Source organism: Peromyscus californicus, unplaced genomic scaffold (genome assembly GCF_007827085.1).
Source record: "Peromyscus californicus insignis strain IS unplaced genomic scaffold, ASM782708v3 Scaffold_4__1_contigs__length_199733344, whole genome shotgun sequence".
NCBI lineage: Eukaryota > Metazoa > Chordata > Mammalia > Rodentia > Cricetidae > Peromyscus > Peromyscus californicus.
Window position 1 is genome coordinate 112,655,348 of NW_026294562.1, and position 16,806 is coordinate 112,672,153.

The following is a 16,806-nucleotide window of genomic DNA, read 5'->3' on the forward strand; positions in this document are numbered from 1 at the left end:
GATGTACTTTTTTTATTTAATAAAATTTCTATGTTTAATACCAGTGAACTTTTATTTAACACTGTTAATGTTAGTAGGCAGTTGTATATAAAATGTAGGACTGAATTCCTCTGCATATGAAGACAGAGCTTTTTGTCTCATTTAAAAAGGACTCATACTGGTGAAACACATTGGCTGAAGACCACCAAGATCTCATCTGCAATCAAAACTGAATATATTAGCTTACTCAGTGAAGGAGTATGTACAGTAGAGGGGCCACAAGGTCCCTATATAGGAAGGAAACATAACAGTTTGGGGGCCTTGAGTTAATTTTGTGCTGTTTTGGCAGATAATTTTATTTATTTATTTATTTGTTTGTTTGTTTGTTTTTTGAGACAGGGTTTCTCTGTGTAGCTTTGCACCTTTCCTGGAACTCACTCTGTAGACCAGGCTGGCCTCGAACTCACAGAGATCTGCCTGCCTCTGCCTCCCGAGTGCTGGGATTAAAGACGTGCGCCGCCGCCGCCGCCGCCGCCACCGCCACCGCCACTACCACCACCTGTCACACTGTTTTGGCAGATAATTCTAAAAAATTGGAAAATAACTTGTGGATGATACAGTGTCTTTTGTCTTTAAAAGGTGAAAGATTAAGTGGTCTGTATTAACAGTGTCTTTAAAAATAGGAACCCGTGCAGACTTACTTGTTAGATCAGTTTGCAGTCTTTTGTTGAAACAAGGATCTACTTTAGTTTTTAGCTGCACCCCAACCCTCTCCTTGGTAATTTCTTGCATTGTCAGAGTTTGGTAGACTTTGCATATGGTGTGACTTTGGGGGGGGCGGGTTGGTTTTTTTAGAGACTGGGTTTCTTCGTGTAGCTCTGGAGCTTATCCTGGAACTCACTCTGTAGACCAGGCTGGCCTCAAACTCACAGCGATCCGCCTGCCTCTGTCTCCCTAGTACTGGGATTAAAGGCATGCGCTGCCACCACCCAACCTGGTGAGACTTTTTCCAAGTTATTCTCAATTCTCTTCTGGCCTTCTTGAAGTCAGAAGCCTAGGTTACTGGGTTATAATAATCCAGTGTATTATGTACAGTGATTATGCTCAATCCTCCTTATTGTCCAATCATGTACCTTGACTGGCTATACAGCAGCTACTCAACAAAAAGCACTAGCAGACTGACAGGACGATTATTCTACCAGTGTATGTGTGACCAGGACCCTAGGTTACCAAACCCAAGCAACAAACTGTGACCCGAAGCTCAAATAAATCTACTCTAGTAGTGTAGCTACTTGTTTTTACCTAGTCAAAATTCGTTCTGGGGCTGGAGAGATGGTTCAGTGGTTAAGAGCACTTGCTGCTCTTTCAGAGGACCCAGTTCCTAGCACATAGTGGCCCACAGTTATCTATAACTCCAGTTCCAGGGGGTCTGATACCTTTTGTCCCCCAAGAACCAGACATGCATGTTGTACACAGACATACGTGCAGGCAAAACACCCATACATATAAAACAGAAAAAATCTTTTTTTTTTCTTCTTTAATCTGTTCTGCCTAATCACTGATTTGTTACAGGTACAAGTTATTTAACACAAACTTATCCTCGGCTTGGTAAGAGGACACCAAAGACTGTACAATTGTCTGTGATAATCCTGGGTCAAAATATTTAGACTGGTTTGTTTGGCTTTCCAGAGCAGATGGTGAGAATTAAATTTTGGATGACCTTTTCTACTTGAGTTATTCTTGCTCTTGCCATAGCATTTTGCATAGTATGAATAAAGTGAGTGAGTTTTCTTTTCCAAGAACGCTTAGATGTGGCATATACTCCTGGCATGTTGGAAATGCTTACTTTCCCCCAGGGAAACAAAGAAGAGAAGAAAGGGGCTGGAGAGATGGCTCAGAGGTTAAGAGCACTGCTTGCTCTTCCAAAGGTCCTGAGTTCAATTCCCAGCAACCACATGGTGGCTCACAACCATCTGTAATGAATCCTGGTGCCCTCTTCTGGCCTGCAAGGATATGTGCAGACAAAAAAAAAAAAAAAAAAAAGAAGAAAGTTAATTATCTGAATGATTTAAAAAATGACTCTGTATACACAAGATGGATTTTTGTGTAGGACACATGTATAAGCCTGGTTTTGCAGAAGTAATTCCTAATGGTACAGAAAATAATGGGAACATTAATATCATTTATTTTGGGTTGTTTAGTGTATATGTACTTCTTTAGAGTAGTTAGTTCAAAATGACTAAGGAAGTACCCAGGAGAAATAAAAATAGTGGGCGGACAGATAGCTAAGTGCTAAAAACTCAGACTGCCCTTACAGAGGACTCAGGTTCAATTTCCGGCCCCCATTTTGGGTGGCTTACCTTCGCCTATAACTCCAGCTTCAGGGGACCCGGCAACTCTGGCCTCTGTAGGTATATGCACATACCTATACACAGACACATAATTAAAAATAATAAATCTTTTTTGTAAAAGAAAAACATTCTTATAAAAAATAGAACATAGATGTTCATAGCACTTTTCTTAGTAGCCTAAAAAAGTGAAAACAACTTAGTTGTCCATCAACTGAGGCTGGGTATGGTGTGCTGTGTTCCCACAATGGCATGTTTCATGTGCAATGAAAAGAAATGAAGAACTAGACTTGGCTGTGGCATGGATAATCTTGAAAACGTGGTAAGTGAAGGAAGTCAATACTAAAAGACCACACACTGATGTAATTTGCATAAAATCTAGAAAAGGTGAATCTGGAGACAAAAACATTAGTTGCTGCTTAGGGCTGTTTTGGGTTTGGAGATAGGATTAACTTACTGAATAGGAGGTTTCTTCATGGGAGGGTGAAGGTATTGCAGGATAAAAAGGTAAAAATTTCAAACAGAGAAGAGTGTTCTAGAGTCAGATTGTGATGCTGCTGGCACAGCTGTGTGTAAACTAAAAACACTGTGCCTTTAGGTGGTGACTTGTGGTGGGTTGTGTCTAAAAGCTTTTTTTAAAATCTAAGGCAACTGCTGAAGTAAATAGGTCATGGGAAAATATAAAAGCTACAGAAATAAAAGAATTCTTGATGATTTTTAACCGTTCCCCTTCCCCCCCCAAAGTATTGCAAGTACAAGAAAACAAGAAGGAATGACAAATAGACTATTAAAGACTGGAGTTCAGAACAAGCATTTACAGGATCTTAAATGCTCTCCAATAGCCTGTGTACTAAAGGCCTGGTAACCAGTAGAGCTGTGGGACCTTTGGGTAGTGGAGCCTGGTGGAAGGCCGTAAAGTCATTTAGGGGCATAACCTTGAAGAGGACAGCGGGACTCTGTTGCCTTCCTGTCTCTCTTGCTGCTTGACTGCCGTGAGGTGAACAGACGTTCACCACATGCTTCCATTATGGTCGGTCCCCCAGGCCTCAAAGCAGCAGGGCTAAGCCACTGTGTGCTGAAGCCTCTGAAACCCAACCAAATAATCCTCGTTTTGAGTTGGTTATTTTGTGCCAGTGGTGGAAGTCAGCACAGCCTGTTCTAGGTCCATGCGTGATACTTGTCCATATTGGGTATCTGTGTCAGCTATGAGCATACAGAAAACACCATTTATTAAAATGGCTAGCAAATTTTTTTAATTTAAATTTTTTATTATTTAAAATGACTAGCAAGTTTTTTTTAAATATCCTTTTATTTTTCTTTATTTTCTTTATTAATTTTTTAGAGACAGGGTTTCTCTGTGTAGCCCTGGCTGTCCTGGAACTCACTCTGTAGATCAGACTAGCCTGAAACTCACAGAGATCCGCCTACCTCTGCCTCCCAAGTACTGGAATCAAAGGCGTGCACCACCACCACCTAGCTGTTAAAGATTTTTAAAGTGGCTTCAACACAATTTTTAAAATTAATCTCTGAGACAGAGATGTTACATAGCTCTTCACTTTTTTTCTAGTGTGTTGAATGCAGATGTTGACAGACTGTTCTTTGGCCCTTCATACATTTTGACTTGTTTCTCTTGTCCCCAAGACCAACCTTGTGTTCCCCAAATTCAGGGACAGTACTGGATACTGGTGAAGTGTCTCTTATGCCTGAACTCACTGGGTTTCTTTGACTTGTGCATGAAAAGATGTAAGACTTAAAAGTTTGCTTGGCATTTTTCAGATTTTAGGTATTCCAAAACAACTTTAGGATCCCTGATTTTAAAATCCAGCTTAAAAACAAACAAAAAACTGGAGTCAGTGAGATGGCTCGGCATGTCGAGGTGCTTCCTACATAATCTAGACAACCTGAGTTTGAGCCCTGAACCCATCAGAGGAGAGAACCAACTCCACGAAGTTGTCTTCTAAGGCATGCACAGGACCCCCCTCTCCCATCTTACACACATACACTAATAAAGTTATGGGAAACCTTGAGAGTTTTCACTGTCAATAATGTACTCGTGATAATCATTAAAATTCTATAAATTGTTTTGTACCTCAATAGTGGGAATAGTAGATTCCACTTTCCTACTGAAACACACACACCCCACAATCCCTTTCACCACAAGCCCACAAACAAAAACAGCATTGTTTTCTGTAACGGCCTCAATTATCTTAGGAAATAAAGTCTTCTAGAAGAGACAGAAAAATGTCGTTATGGGATGCTGTTTAACAACTAGCCTGGCAATAAACCTCCAAGATGACAATCTTTGGGCCTGTTTTCAACTACATGACAAGTATCTTTTCCAGATGGCCAGACAACAACTCCAACAGAATCTAAGCCAGTGTTCTTAGGAATGCTGCAGTAGCCAATGTCTTGAGGAAGACAACTAATTAGGCCCTTAGTGGGGGACCAGCTGCCACCTTTTCCCCCAGGGTACTCTTGAGGAGTGAGGGATAAGAGATCTAGATAGAGGGGAGAGGGACAGAAAAGCAAAGTATAGCCTAGGGAGGGCCTGGATCCTTATCCACAGGCCCCTTCTGTCTCTTCTAAAGGGCTTTTTAAAGGAATGCCAAGGGGTGGAGCAAAAGACCTCTCCCGCTGGGCGGTGGTGGCGCACGCCTTTAATCCCAGCACTTGGGAGGCAGAGCCAGGCGGATCTCTGTGAGTTCGAGGCCAGCCTGGGCTACCAAGTGAGTTCCAGGAAAGGCGCAAAGCTACACAGAGAAACGCTGTCTCGAAAAAAAAAAAAAAAAAAAAAAAAAAAAAAAAAAAAAGACCTCTCCCTAGCACAGCCAAGTGCAGACCCTTCCTAACAGCTGGTAACCATGCACGTGGTCAAGCCATCCCCTTATGCAGTCCTGCTGGGTAAAGGTAAGCTCAGATCTTACTAGGAAACCTCTGTGGGCTCCCACAGTCCTTCACATGAAGATGGCAGTGGAAAGTGGATAACATCTTTCCAAAGCAACAAGCAAGATGCATCTATTAATTCTGTCACAAACAGGGACTGGGGATTGTACAGGGCTGGCTTCTGAGCCAAACTGCCACCATCTTCATGAGTTCTGTTGTGCCTGCTTGCCAATGATCACCGTAGCTGGGCCCATTGACAACTGGCCTTTCATAGAAGGAGGGCTGGGGAGAGTCATAATACAGATTACCCAGGTACCCCTCCCAACTGGGCTTTTGCAGCTGGCCTCAGGGAGGAGCTAGAAGTATATAAGTTGGGAAAGTCTAGGGGCTCTATCTTTTCAGTCATGTGGGGGTTGTTGACCTATGCTGGGTGTAGATCTTCCAGTGTGATTGCTTTAAAGTCACCCTGTATGGAACCTTTTTCTGTCCCTGGAAGCCAGCTCCCAAATAATACATTGAGACTTATTAATTATGAAAGCTCAGCCTATAGCTTAGGCTTTTTTTTTTTTTTTTTTTTTGGTTTTTTCAGACAAGGTTTCTCTGTGTAGTTTTGCACCTTTCCTGGAACTTGCTTTGGAGACCAGGCTGGCCTCGAACTCACAGAGATCTGCCTGCCTCTGCCTCCTGAGTGCTGGGATTAAAGGCATGCGCCACCAATGCCCAGCCCAAAGTAGCTCTTATAACAAATAAACCCATGTTTTTATTAATTTACACTATACCATGTGGCTTTTACCTCTTTCCTATTCTGTGTGTCTGACTCATTCTGTGTCTGGCTGGCTTCTCTGTCTCTCTTCTTCCCAGAGTCCTCTCTGTGCTTAGAAGTCCTGCCTATACCTCCTGCTCAGCTACTGGCCATTTAGCTCTTTATTAAACCAACCAAAGGTGCCTTGGTAAGGATACAACTTCACAGTATACAAAAAGATTATTCCACAACACCGCCTAATCTCCTGTTCATGTTCCCTACCCCCATTACTATGTACGTAAGCCTAATGGACTCATTGGTTTTCCAGAGTGAACTTTGGTGGAATTATACCTTGGGTTTATCACTGGGACCTTCTGAGAAGAGTTATATAGTTATGTCTCACCCAAGGAAGGAATTTTAGCAACACAGAGGGTTGTTCTTTTGCTGTTGAGGTAGAAAGTGGGAATAGGTGAGGAGTAGCCCTAGAGCTCAGAAGAATGTAATGCTTATAGGCTAAGGTTTAAAAACTCAGAGACTTAGAGTTCAAGGCCCTGGGAACTAGAGACTTGTGACTCTAGGCCTGAAAATCCAGAGGCTCATAGCTCTAGATACCCATACCAAACCTTGGCCAGAGGCTGTGACTCATGGCATTAAGAAATAGATGATAAAAAAAAAGAAAAAAAAAGAAATAGATGATTATTCTTCCAATCTTCAAAGCCACAAGCAGCTCTAGGTGCACAAGTGAGGCTCACTGCTCTGTCTTTGAATGCCAGTAACTCTGCCAGCACCCAGGAGTTAGTGTTAAAGCTCCCATGTTTTGGAATAAAGACTCTTCACCTCTTAAGCCGTGTTGGATATCGGGACATCTTCCAGTGACTGGGACTTGTGAGTCTCACCTTTGGCTCTTTGCAACCCCTTCTGTAGTCTTAGCTGTCTAATTTCTGCTACTGGTCAGTCTGAGAAACTTTAGCTATCTTCTTACAGTTGCTAGGTGGGTCTGAGGCTAAAATCAGGAGCTCTTCTGTTCTTTGTGCAACCAGCTTAAACTACCATGGTGATTAAAACCATAAGGAGGCAATGCAAGACCATTTGGAAGATGCTTTATTTTGGGCCTGATATTCTAAGGGTAATAGACCAGAGAGAAATCTTCTATAGACTGACCTGGAAAGCATGAGAGATAGATTACTTAGACAGCCTGATGGGGAGTATGCCATGCATGTGCACAAGTTACATAAACTGCTATGTATATCTAATTCCCTCATTCACAAGCCTTATATAACAGGCTAATCACACACCTTATAGAACCAGACACAGGTATTGTGTTCCCCAAAATATTGTGCACCCTAATAAACTTATCTGGGGTCAGAGAACAGAACAGCCACTAGATACAGAGGCTAGAAAATGGTGGCACTCACGCCTTTAATCCTAGCATTCCAGAGGCAGAGATCTACCTGGATCTCTGTGTGTTCAAGGATACAGCCAAGCATGGTGACTCACGCCTTTAATCCCAGAAAGCGAGCCTTTAATCCCAGGGAGTGATGGCAGAAAACAGAAAGGTGTATAAGTCGTGAAGACCAGAAACTAGAAGCATTTGGTTGGTTAAGCTTTTAGGCTTTGAGCAGCACAGTTCAGCTGAGATCCATTTTGGATGGGAACTCAGAGACTTCCAGTCTGAAGAAACAGGATCAGCTGAGGAACTGGCAAGGTGAGTTGGCTGTGGCTTGTTCTGCTTCTCTGATCTTCTAGCGTTCACCCCAATACCTGGCTCAAGGTTTGTTTTTATTAATAAGACCTTCTAAGATTTGTGCTACACACAGGCTCTTGTTTTTACCAATCACAGGCATTTTGTGATTTCACCAGGGAGATGTTCTTGCATCCTGAGTGAGAAGGCTGCAAGGTGAACAAGGTCATCCAAAATTCACCAAGGTTTGTCTGTCTCCGAATAGTGTTCAAAGCCAAGGTAAATTGCTGTCATGACTGGAGCAAGTTGTCTCTGAGGTTTTGAGAGCCATGTACCATTCCCAGTTCACTCTGCATCCTGCTTTCAGTTCAAGATGCATGTTCTCAGCTCTTCCTGCCACCATAACAGACTTGTCCCTCTAGAGTTGTAAACCCAAATGAACTCTCACTTCTGTAGTTGCCTTGGTTATGGTGTTTTATCACAGCAATTAACTGATACAGATGGGAAGAAAACCCTTTCATCCTGAGAGAATGCATGTACAAAAGATGTAGTTCACGGTGGAGGGCTTGCCACTTGCCATAATCCTGCACTGCACACACAAGCAAGCACTCTAGCACCCAGCTACATCCTCAGCTCTGCTGGGATCCATTCTTATCACCTTATTATCTCAGTCATTCAAATTTTTATATCTCTGATACTTTTTCATCACTGAGGAGAATTGATTTTAAAATTAAAATAGCTAAAGATTTTAATAGACACCTCTCCAAAAAGGATATGTGGGTGTTAAATAAACATTAAATGGTGTTCCATTTCATGTTCTAGGAAATGCAAATCAGAACAACAGTGAGATACTGCTGCACCCTATTAAAATGCCCCAAATCTAGAATACCAACACCAAATGCTGATGGTAACATGGAACAACAGCCGCTCTTGTTGGAAATGCAAAATAATAAAACATCCTTGTAAGAGAATATGCAGCTTTTCATAAAACCAAGCATACTTTTATGATGGAATGTTATTCATCACTACAAAGAAATGACCTATCAACCTATGAAAAGGCACAGAGGAACCTTCAATACATGCAACTAAGCAAGAGAAGCCAATCTGAAAAGGTTACATATGATATGACATTCTCGAAAAGGGAAAACTACGGAGAGACTAAAAGGTTGCCAAGGGGAGGGTGAAGGGAATACGTAGATAGGATTTTAGGGCATCAAAATTCCCATATACTAGTACAGTGTGAAATGTCTGAAATGCATAGGACCCAAAGTGTCTCAGACTGAGGTTTTATTTTTATTTTAAAATTATTTCATAGACTTTGCTGGTTAGCTACCCTTAATCTGAATATCTGAAACCCTAAGTTCTCCAAAATCTTAATTTTGGGCTGTCATTAGCCTTCAAGAGCTTTTGGATTTGGGGGTTTCAGATTAGTGATATTCATCTTATGGATGGACATACCATTGTGCATTTGTCCAAATCTACAACACTAAGAATGAACCCTAATATAGATTGTGGATTCTAGGCCATAAAGAGTCAGTGTAGGTTTGCCAGTAATAACAAATGCACCACTGTGTTCTGGGATGTTATAGTGAGGAGAGCAATGTGGGGGTAGGGCTGGGTGGCTGGCAGATGAGTGGGAAATTCTTACACTTTCTGCTCAGTTTTATTATGAACCTAAAGCTGCCCTTAAAAAGGCCGGGTGGTGGTGGCACACACCTTTAGTCCCAGCACTAGGGAGGCAGAGGCAGGCGGATCTCTGTGAGTTTGAGGCTCGCCTGGGCTACAGAGTGAGTTCCAGGAAAGGCGCAAAGCTACACAGAGAAACCCTGTCTCGAAAAACCAAAAAAAAAAAAAAAAAAAAAAAAGGTCTCCTTGAAAGAGAAAAATCAAAATCAAATGACTTATGTAGTGAAAGGATTGAGAAACACTAGGTAAAGTCTTCAGTGATGAAAAATAAGTTTGTGCCAGTCAGTGGTGGTGCACACCTTTAATTCCATCACTTGGGAGGCAGAGGTAGGCTTATTTCTGAGTTTGAAGCCAGCCTAGACTATAGAGCAAGTTTCGGGACATCCAGGGCTACACAGAGAAACCCTGTCTTGGAAAAACAAAACAAAAACAATAAAAAGAAAAAGAAAGAAGTGTTTTCAGCATAGATGGATGGGTAAACAGATTGTGTTGTTCATGCAATGGTATGATTTGTGAGCCTTAACAAGAAGGATTTTTCCCATGTGCTACACCACAACAACACCAGCCAGTTACCAAACAAATACTGAACACTTCCACTTCCTTTTATCTAGTATCAGTCATAGGAACAGAACTGGGAATGGCAGTTATCAAGGTGTGGGGTGAGAGAGGAGAGCTGTTTAACAGCTGTGGTTTCAGTTTTGCAAAAGAAAGCTTTGGGGATCGGCTGGAAACAATGTAAATAAACCTAACACCATTGTATTTTACTCTTAGAATGGTTACATACTAAATTGTATATGTGTTTTCTAATTAAAAATAAAAGAAATAGTGGCAAAAGTTACTATGTGTAATTTCAAAAGTTTTATTTTATATTCTAGTCTCATGTTTTATTGGAATTTTATTAGGGCTTGTTCACTCATCTGCTTCATTCTTTTGGTTATACCAACCTGTAGCTTTCCAGGCCAGTAAGAGGACATGGTAAGCAGCTGTGTGCTCGTGGTTAGGTTGTTCTTGGAGAGCTCAGATAATGAGACGTCAAGACAGAAAAAGCAGTACTGGGGACTTCAAATAATTGCTTTTCCATCTGCAGCGTGGGAAGGCTGAAGACAAAGGACTGCCTTTATAACTAACAGCAGACCTGGAGTGTGCAGAGACAGGCAAGACGAGAGCAGGGGAGCTGGGAAAACAAGCCCAGATGCAGTTTGGCAAAGGAGTAGCTAATGTAAACATTGCCTTTAGAGTCTGGAGAACCCACATTAAAGCAATCCTGCCAGTGCTGGAAATTAGAGCCTTTTGTGAGGAGCAGTGGCAGAGACATTGCTGGAGGACCCCCTAGGAAGGTCTGAAACAAGACCCGGAAATAAACTATAAATGATGAAAAATTTCAAAGGATTATAGCAAGAATTGAATTTTTTTTTTTTTGTCTCTCAAGACAGGGTTTCTCTGTGAAGCCCTGGCTGTCCTGGAGTCCTGAACTTGCTTTGTAGACCATGCTGGCCTCCAACTCAGAGATTCACTTGCATCTGCCTCCTGAGTGCCGGGGTTAAAGGCATGTGCCACCACTGCTTGGTTAAGAATCCAAGATCTTCTGTGATGTTTACATTTACACCACGTGATAGAGCGTCTGTCACCTTTCATTAAAAGAAGTACAGTATGCATTTGCTTATGTTTAATATGCCAGATGTTGTGGTTTGGTGATGCAGAAACAAAGACGAAGAAATAAATTAGACACGATTCTCTTCTGTGAGCTCCTGTGGTATGGCAAACAGATGTTACTATGATGAGTATAAGATGCTAAAAATTTAGACAAGGTCCTTTGGGGCCATAAGAAAACATCATTAGTAAGCTCTCCATTTCAAGTTTTAATTCTAGGGCTGGGGAGATGGCTGTGCCTGTAAAGGGCTTGCCTTGTGAACATGAGGACCTGAGTTTGATTCCCAGCACCCAAGTGAAAACTTAACTGTCAACTTGATGGAATCTAGAATCACCTAGGAGATGGACATTTGGGTGTATCTGTGGGGATTATCTTGGTTGCCTTGACTGAGGTGGGAAGACCTTCCTACTGTGGGTAGTGCCACTTCCTGGACTGTATAAGCAGATAAAGGGAGCTGGGCAGCAGCGTGAACTCATTGCTTTCTTCTCTGCTAATGTAATGTGAGCAGCGGCTCCAAGCTCCTGCCCTGACTTCCCTGTGGTGATGGACCGTACCATAAACTGTGAGCAGCTCAAATAAATGCTTTTCCTTTGAAGTTGCTTTTGTCAAGACAGCAAAAAGAAAAGCAATGACACCAGGTGTGGGAGTGTCTGCTTGTGACCCTAAAAATGTCAACATCAACTTTGTCACTCCTTAGGCTTCCTGGTCAAAAGAATAGTTTATCTCTGCCTTGGGTAGAAACATGACATCCCCCCCAGCTGAGGATCGAACCCAGGGCCTTGCGCTTGCTAGGCAAGCGCTCTACCACTGAGCTAAATCCCCAACCATCTATCATTCTCTTTCATATTCCCTTGAGACCAGTAAAGTCTCTCACTGACCCTGGAGGTGACCCTCAGCTAGGCTGGCTGGTCGGTAAGCTCTAGTGATTTTCCTGTCTCTGCCCCAGAGTTACAGCTATTCTGGGTTACATCTGGCTTTTTGTTTGAGTGTTGGAGATCTGAATTCTGGTTCTCACGCTGGCATAGCAAGCATTCTTTACTCACCAAGCCATCTCCCTGCTCCAAGCTCTTTTCTCTGAATATTAGCTAGTCTTTATAACTCAGAGCAGCTCTTTACAAATGGGACAGCTGAATTCCCCCGAGTCACTTGGAGTCTAAGGTGGAGAGCAGCCTTCAGTTTTAACTGGTCTCTCCCTCACCTTGTATGAGAGGCAGGGAGGCCTGCATGCACAAGACATCCAACATCTCAAGAACAAATCTTGCTTGTTTCCTTCATGCAAGCCACTCCTTGGCAGAATAAAGTTCCAGACCCTTTGTATCTTATAAACTCTCTTGCCCAAAGTACCCATTGGTTGTGTGCATGAGCACGCACATGTGTACACACACACACACACACACACACACACACACACACACACACACACCGCTGATTGTTTCTATTTGCTCCTCTGGGAGGGAGGATCGTTATGGGGAGTGGGGGTGTGGAGAGCAGGGGCAAGCTGAGGAGTCCTTCCCAGCTGCAACTGTTTTTTTCATAAAGTAGATGATTTGATGTGCCGTCAGGCAGATTAATTTCTATTCCAGAACCACACGATCTAATCTACATTAGGCAAGCCCAATCTTCCTATTGGTTTTTGTTCTTTCTCTGGTTTTCAAAGGATCATTATGTTAATAGCATGTGAGCCCATTGGAGCCACCTGGTTAACTCAAGGTAGGATTTAAATAGATCTCTTTAATCCGATCATGATGTGGGAGAGTGGATGCCTGCCTCCTTTGATGCCACCACACTAATCTGACATTTAGTTGTCTTTATACATTTGTAAGCAATAAGGTCACAGATGTTGACTTGAATTAATTTGAGAGAGTTATTGGAAGTCTGTGGGGGAGGCTATAGAGAGATGGAAGCCGCAGGAGTCAGACAGGCAGGAATGGAGGGCGCTGTGAAAGGTGGCATTATGAACCCTGGCTTCTCTTAAATCTGGGTAGAGGAAAGCATGCCCTGTCTGCATGGTGCTGTCCGATTTTCCTGCTGTCTGTGTCTGAACCCCTGAGCCATCTTCTCACATGAGCTTCGGTCACATGCCTGACCCCCTGTCCTGCTGAGTCAGGGAGGGTAAGGTCTGTTCCCTTCAGCTTCTGAAATGCAGTGCGGCCACTGGGAAATACTGTCCCACTTAGATCATGCACAGTGGATGTTCTTAAGGAGCCAGAACATTGCAAATGCAAGCCAGCGTATTCTTACAGCAAACAGCTGGAATGTAGGAGAAAAGGATCGAGGATATAGGATGGGACAAAATGGGGAGGAAAGTGAAAGAAAATAGAAGTGGGCAAAAGAATAGAACACAATCTCTCAAAAGTTGTTTGGCCTCAGATAACATACTCATGTAGACCCCTGTGGCTCGCCCCGCCCCCCCACAACTGTGGTTCTCAACCTTCCTTGCTCTGTGGTGACCGCCCCCCCCCCATGAAATTATTTCGTTGCTACTTCCTAAGTGTAACTTTGCTACTATTATGAATCGGAATGTAAATATCTGATATGCAGGCTATCTGATATGTGATCCCCTGCCCGTGGGATCGTGACCCACAGGTTGAGAACTGCTGTAACAGCAGTTCTTTTACAAGGTCTCTGAAAGCTGGAGTAGAAATTAGGCAGTCGAGAACTAGTTACTTTCTCTCACCACTAGATGGTGCTTTACAGATGGCTGGTGTGCACGGATCCTGGCGAAGTGTCCAGCACACTTCGCAAGTTTGCTTAACCAGTCATTCAAGAAACATCGAAGAAATTCAAGCCCCAAGAGGGGTTACTTAACCCACCTGTACAGATGGGCAGAGGACGGTTCCTAATAACATTTGAGACGTGGGGACGAGGTCAGGGTAGAGGTTGGAAGGAGATCTCCAATTCAAGAAAGAATCCCAGCAGGGCAGCCGTGGATCACACCTTTAATCTCAGCACTTGGGAGGCAGAGGCAGAAACCCTCTCTGAAAAAACCAAGGTGGGGAAAAGAAAGAAAGAAAGAAAGAATCTTAAGGGGTAAAAGTGGCTTGAGAAAGTGCCATGTCTTACAAGAGTTGAAGGTGGTGGATTAAGAATGGAGAATCTGTGGCTGTCGGTCCAGACTCTGTGAGCTCCTATGAGCCCAGGTTAGTTGTGTGTATGGGTTCTCTTGTGATGTCTTTGACTTCCCTGGCTTCTACAATCCTTCCTCCCTCTCTTCAGCAGGATTCCCTGAGGTCAGCCCAATGCTTGGCTGTGGGTCTGCATCTCTTTCCCTCAGTTGCTGAATGATGCCTCTCTGATGACTATTGGATTAGGCACCAATTTATGAATATAGCAGAATATTGTTAGACATCATTATATTGACTTTTTCCCCCCTCCAATTGTGTTTGGTTCTATCCTAGGCCTCGGGGTCCTGGCACTCCAGGCAGTGTCAGGGACAGGCTCACTCTTGTGGTATGGGTCTGAGGGTGGACCAATCATTGGTTGGCCACTCCCACAATCTCCACCCTTGCTCCCCGCCCCACCCCCCACATTCCATAGTCAGGACAGACTATAGGTCAAAAGTTGTGTATCTGGGCTGGTGTCCCAATCCCTCCACTGGAACTCCTGCCCAGTCACAGGAGATGGTCAACTCAGGCTATGCATCTACTGTTGCTAGGAGTCTTAGCTGGGGTTATCCTTGTAGATTCTTGGAGTTTCCCTGGCACCAGGTTTCTACCTGACACCGACATGCTCCATCTTTCCCGCCATCTCTTTGAGTATTCTCCCTGTCTATCCACCTGTAGCAACGCCCGCGCTACTACCCGTTCACCATGTCCGATTGAGGGGCTGAGGATTAAAAAGAGAGACAAGGCAGTGGGTCATTCATCTCAGTAGAATGCCCTTTATTGAAGGAGGGAGGAGGCCTTAAATACAGACTTACAGCACAGTGGAAGAACCTGGGAGGGCAGAAGTTCTCTACAGATGTTTTACACTCTAGCATTACACCAATGTGCAGGATATGCAGACAAGGAACCTTCGGTAAGCTGTTCAGGAGGAATGGAACCGGCAGGGAATTAGCATAGGGAGGACATCTGATCAAGGTCAGCAAGCAAGGCAACAGCTCCCCAAGGAAGAGGGGCCAGGCCCAACATCCACCTCCAACCAACCAGATCCTCATGTTCCCATCTCTACCCACCCCCAGTCCACCCATAAAGTCTCTTCTATTTCCCCTTCCCTGGGAGATTCAAGTATCCCCCCTTTGAGCCCTCCTTGTTACCTAGCCTCTATGGGCCTGTGGGTTGTACCATAGTTATCCTTTACTACTAATATCCATTTATGAGTGAGTATACACCATGCTTGTCTTTCTGGGTCTGGGTTACCTCACTCAGGATGATCTCTTTTCCAGACGCATCCATTTGCCTCCAAATTTCATGATGTCATTATTTTTACAGCTGAGTGATACTCCATTGTGTAAATGTACCACATTTTCCTTATCCATTCTTCGGTTGAGGGGTTTCCATGTTGTTTCTAGGTTCTGGCTATTATAAATAAAGCTGTTATGAACATAATTGAGCAAGTGTCCTTGCGGTATGATTGATCATCCTTTGGGTATATGCCCAAGAGTGGTATAGCTGGTTCTTGAGGTAGATTGATTCTGAATTTTCTGAGAAACCACTATATTGATTTCCAAGGTGGTTTTACAAGTTTGCACTCCCACCAACAGTGGAGGAGTGTTCCCCTTTCTCCACATCCTCTCCAGCATAAGCTGTCACTTGTGTTTTTGATCTTAACCATTCTGACAGGTGTAAGATAGAATCTCAGAGTTGTTTTGATTTGCATTTCCCTGATGGCTAACAATGCTAAACATTTCTTTAAGTGTACCTTGGCCATCTGAGATTCTTCTATTGAGAATTCTCTGTTTAGCTATGTACCCCATTTATTAATTGGATTATTTGGTGTTTTGATGTCTAGTTCTTGAGTTTTTTTTTTTTTTATATATTTTGGAGATCAGCTGTTTGTCAGATGTGGGGTTGGTGAATTAATTTAATTAATTCATTTATTTTACATCCTGACCGCAGTTCCCCCTCCCTCCTCTCCTCCCATTCCCTCCTCCTACCTCCTCTCCTTGCCCCACCCCCCCAATCTACTCCTCCTCTGTTACTGTTCAGAAAGGGGCAGGCCTCCCAAAGGTATCAACAAAGCATGACATATCAAGTTGAGATAGGACTAAGCTCCTCCCCTTATGTTAAGGCTGGGCAAGGCAACCTAGTATGAGGAATAGGTTCCCCATTCTGTAGGCTGCCACCTTGTCCTATTGACAGTGTCCTTTGTCTTACAGAAGCTTTTCAGTTTCAGGAGGTCCCACTTATTAATTGTCAATCATAGAGCCTGTGCCATCAGTGTTCTATTCAGGAAGTTGTCTCCTGTGCCAATGCGTTCAAGATTATTTCCCACTTTCTCTTTTTTTTTTTAAATTTATTAATTTATTATGTATACAGTGTTCTGCCTGCATGTATGTCTGCAGGCCAGAAGAGGGCACCAGATCTCATTACAGATGGTTGTGAGCCACCATGTGGTTGCTGGGAATTGAACTCAGGACCTCTGGAAGAGCAGTCAGTGCTCTTAACCTCTGAGCCATCTCTCCAGCCCCCCCACTTTCTCTTTTATCAGGTTCAGTGTAACTGGGTTTATGCTGAGATCTTTGATCCACTTGGACTTGAGTTTTGTGCAGGGTGACAGATCAACAGCCAGGGGGCCTGCATAGGACTGACCTGGGCCTTCTACGTGTGTGTGACAGATGTGTAGCTTGGTTTACTTATGGGACTCCTAGCAGTGGGAGCAGGGGCTGTCTCTAAAG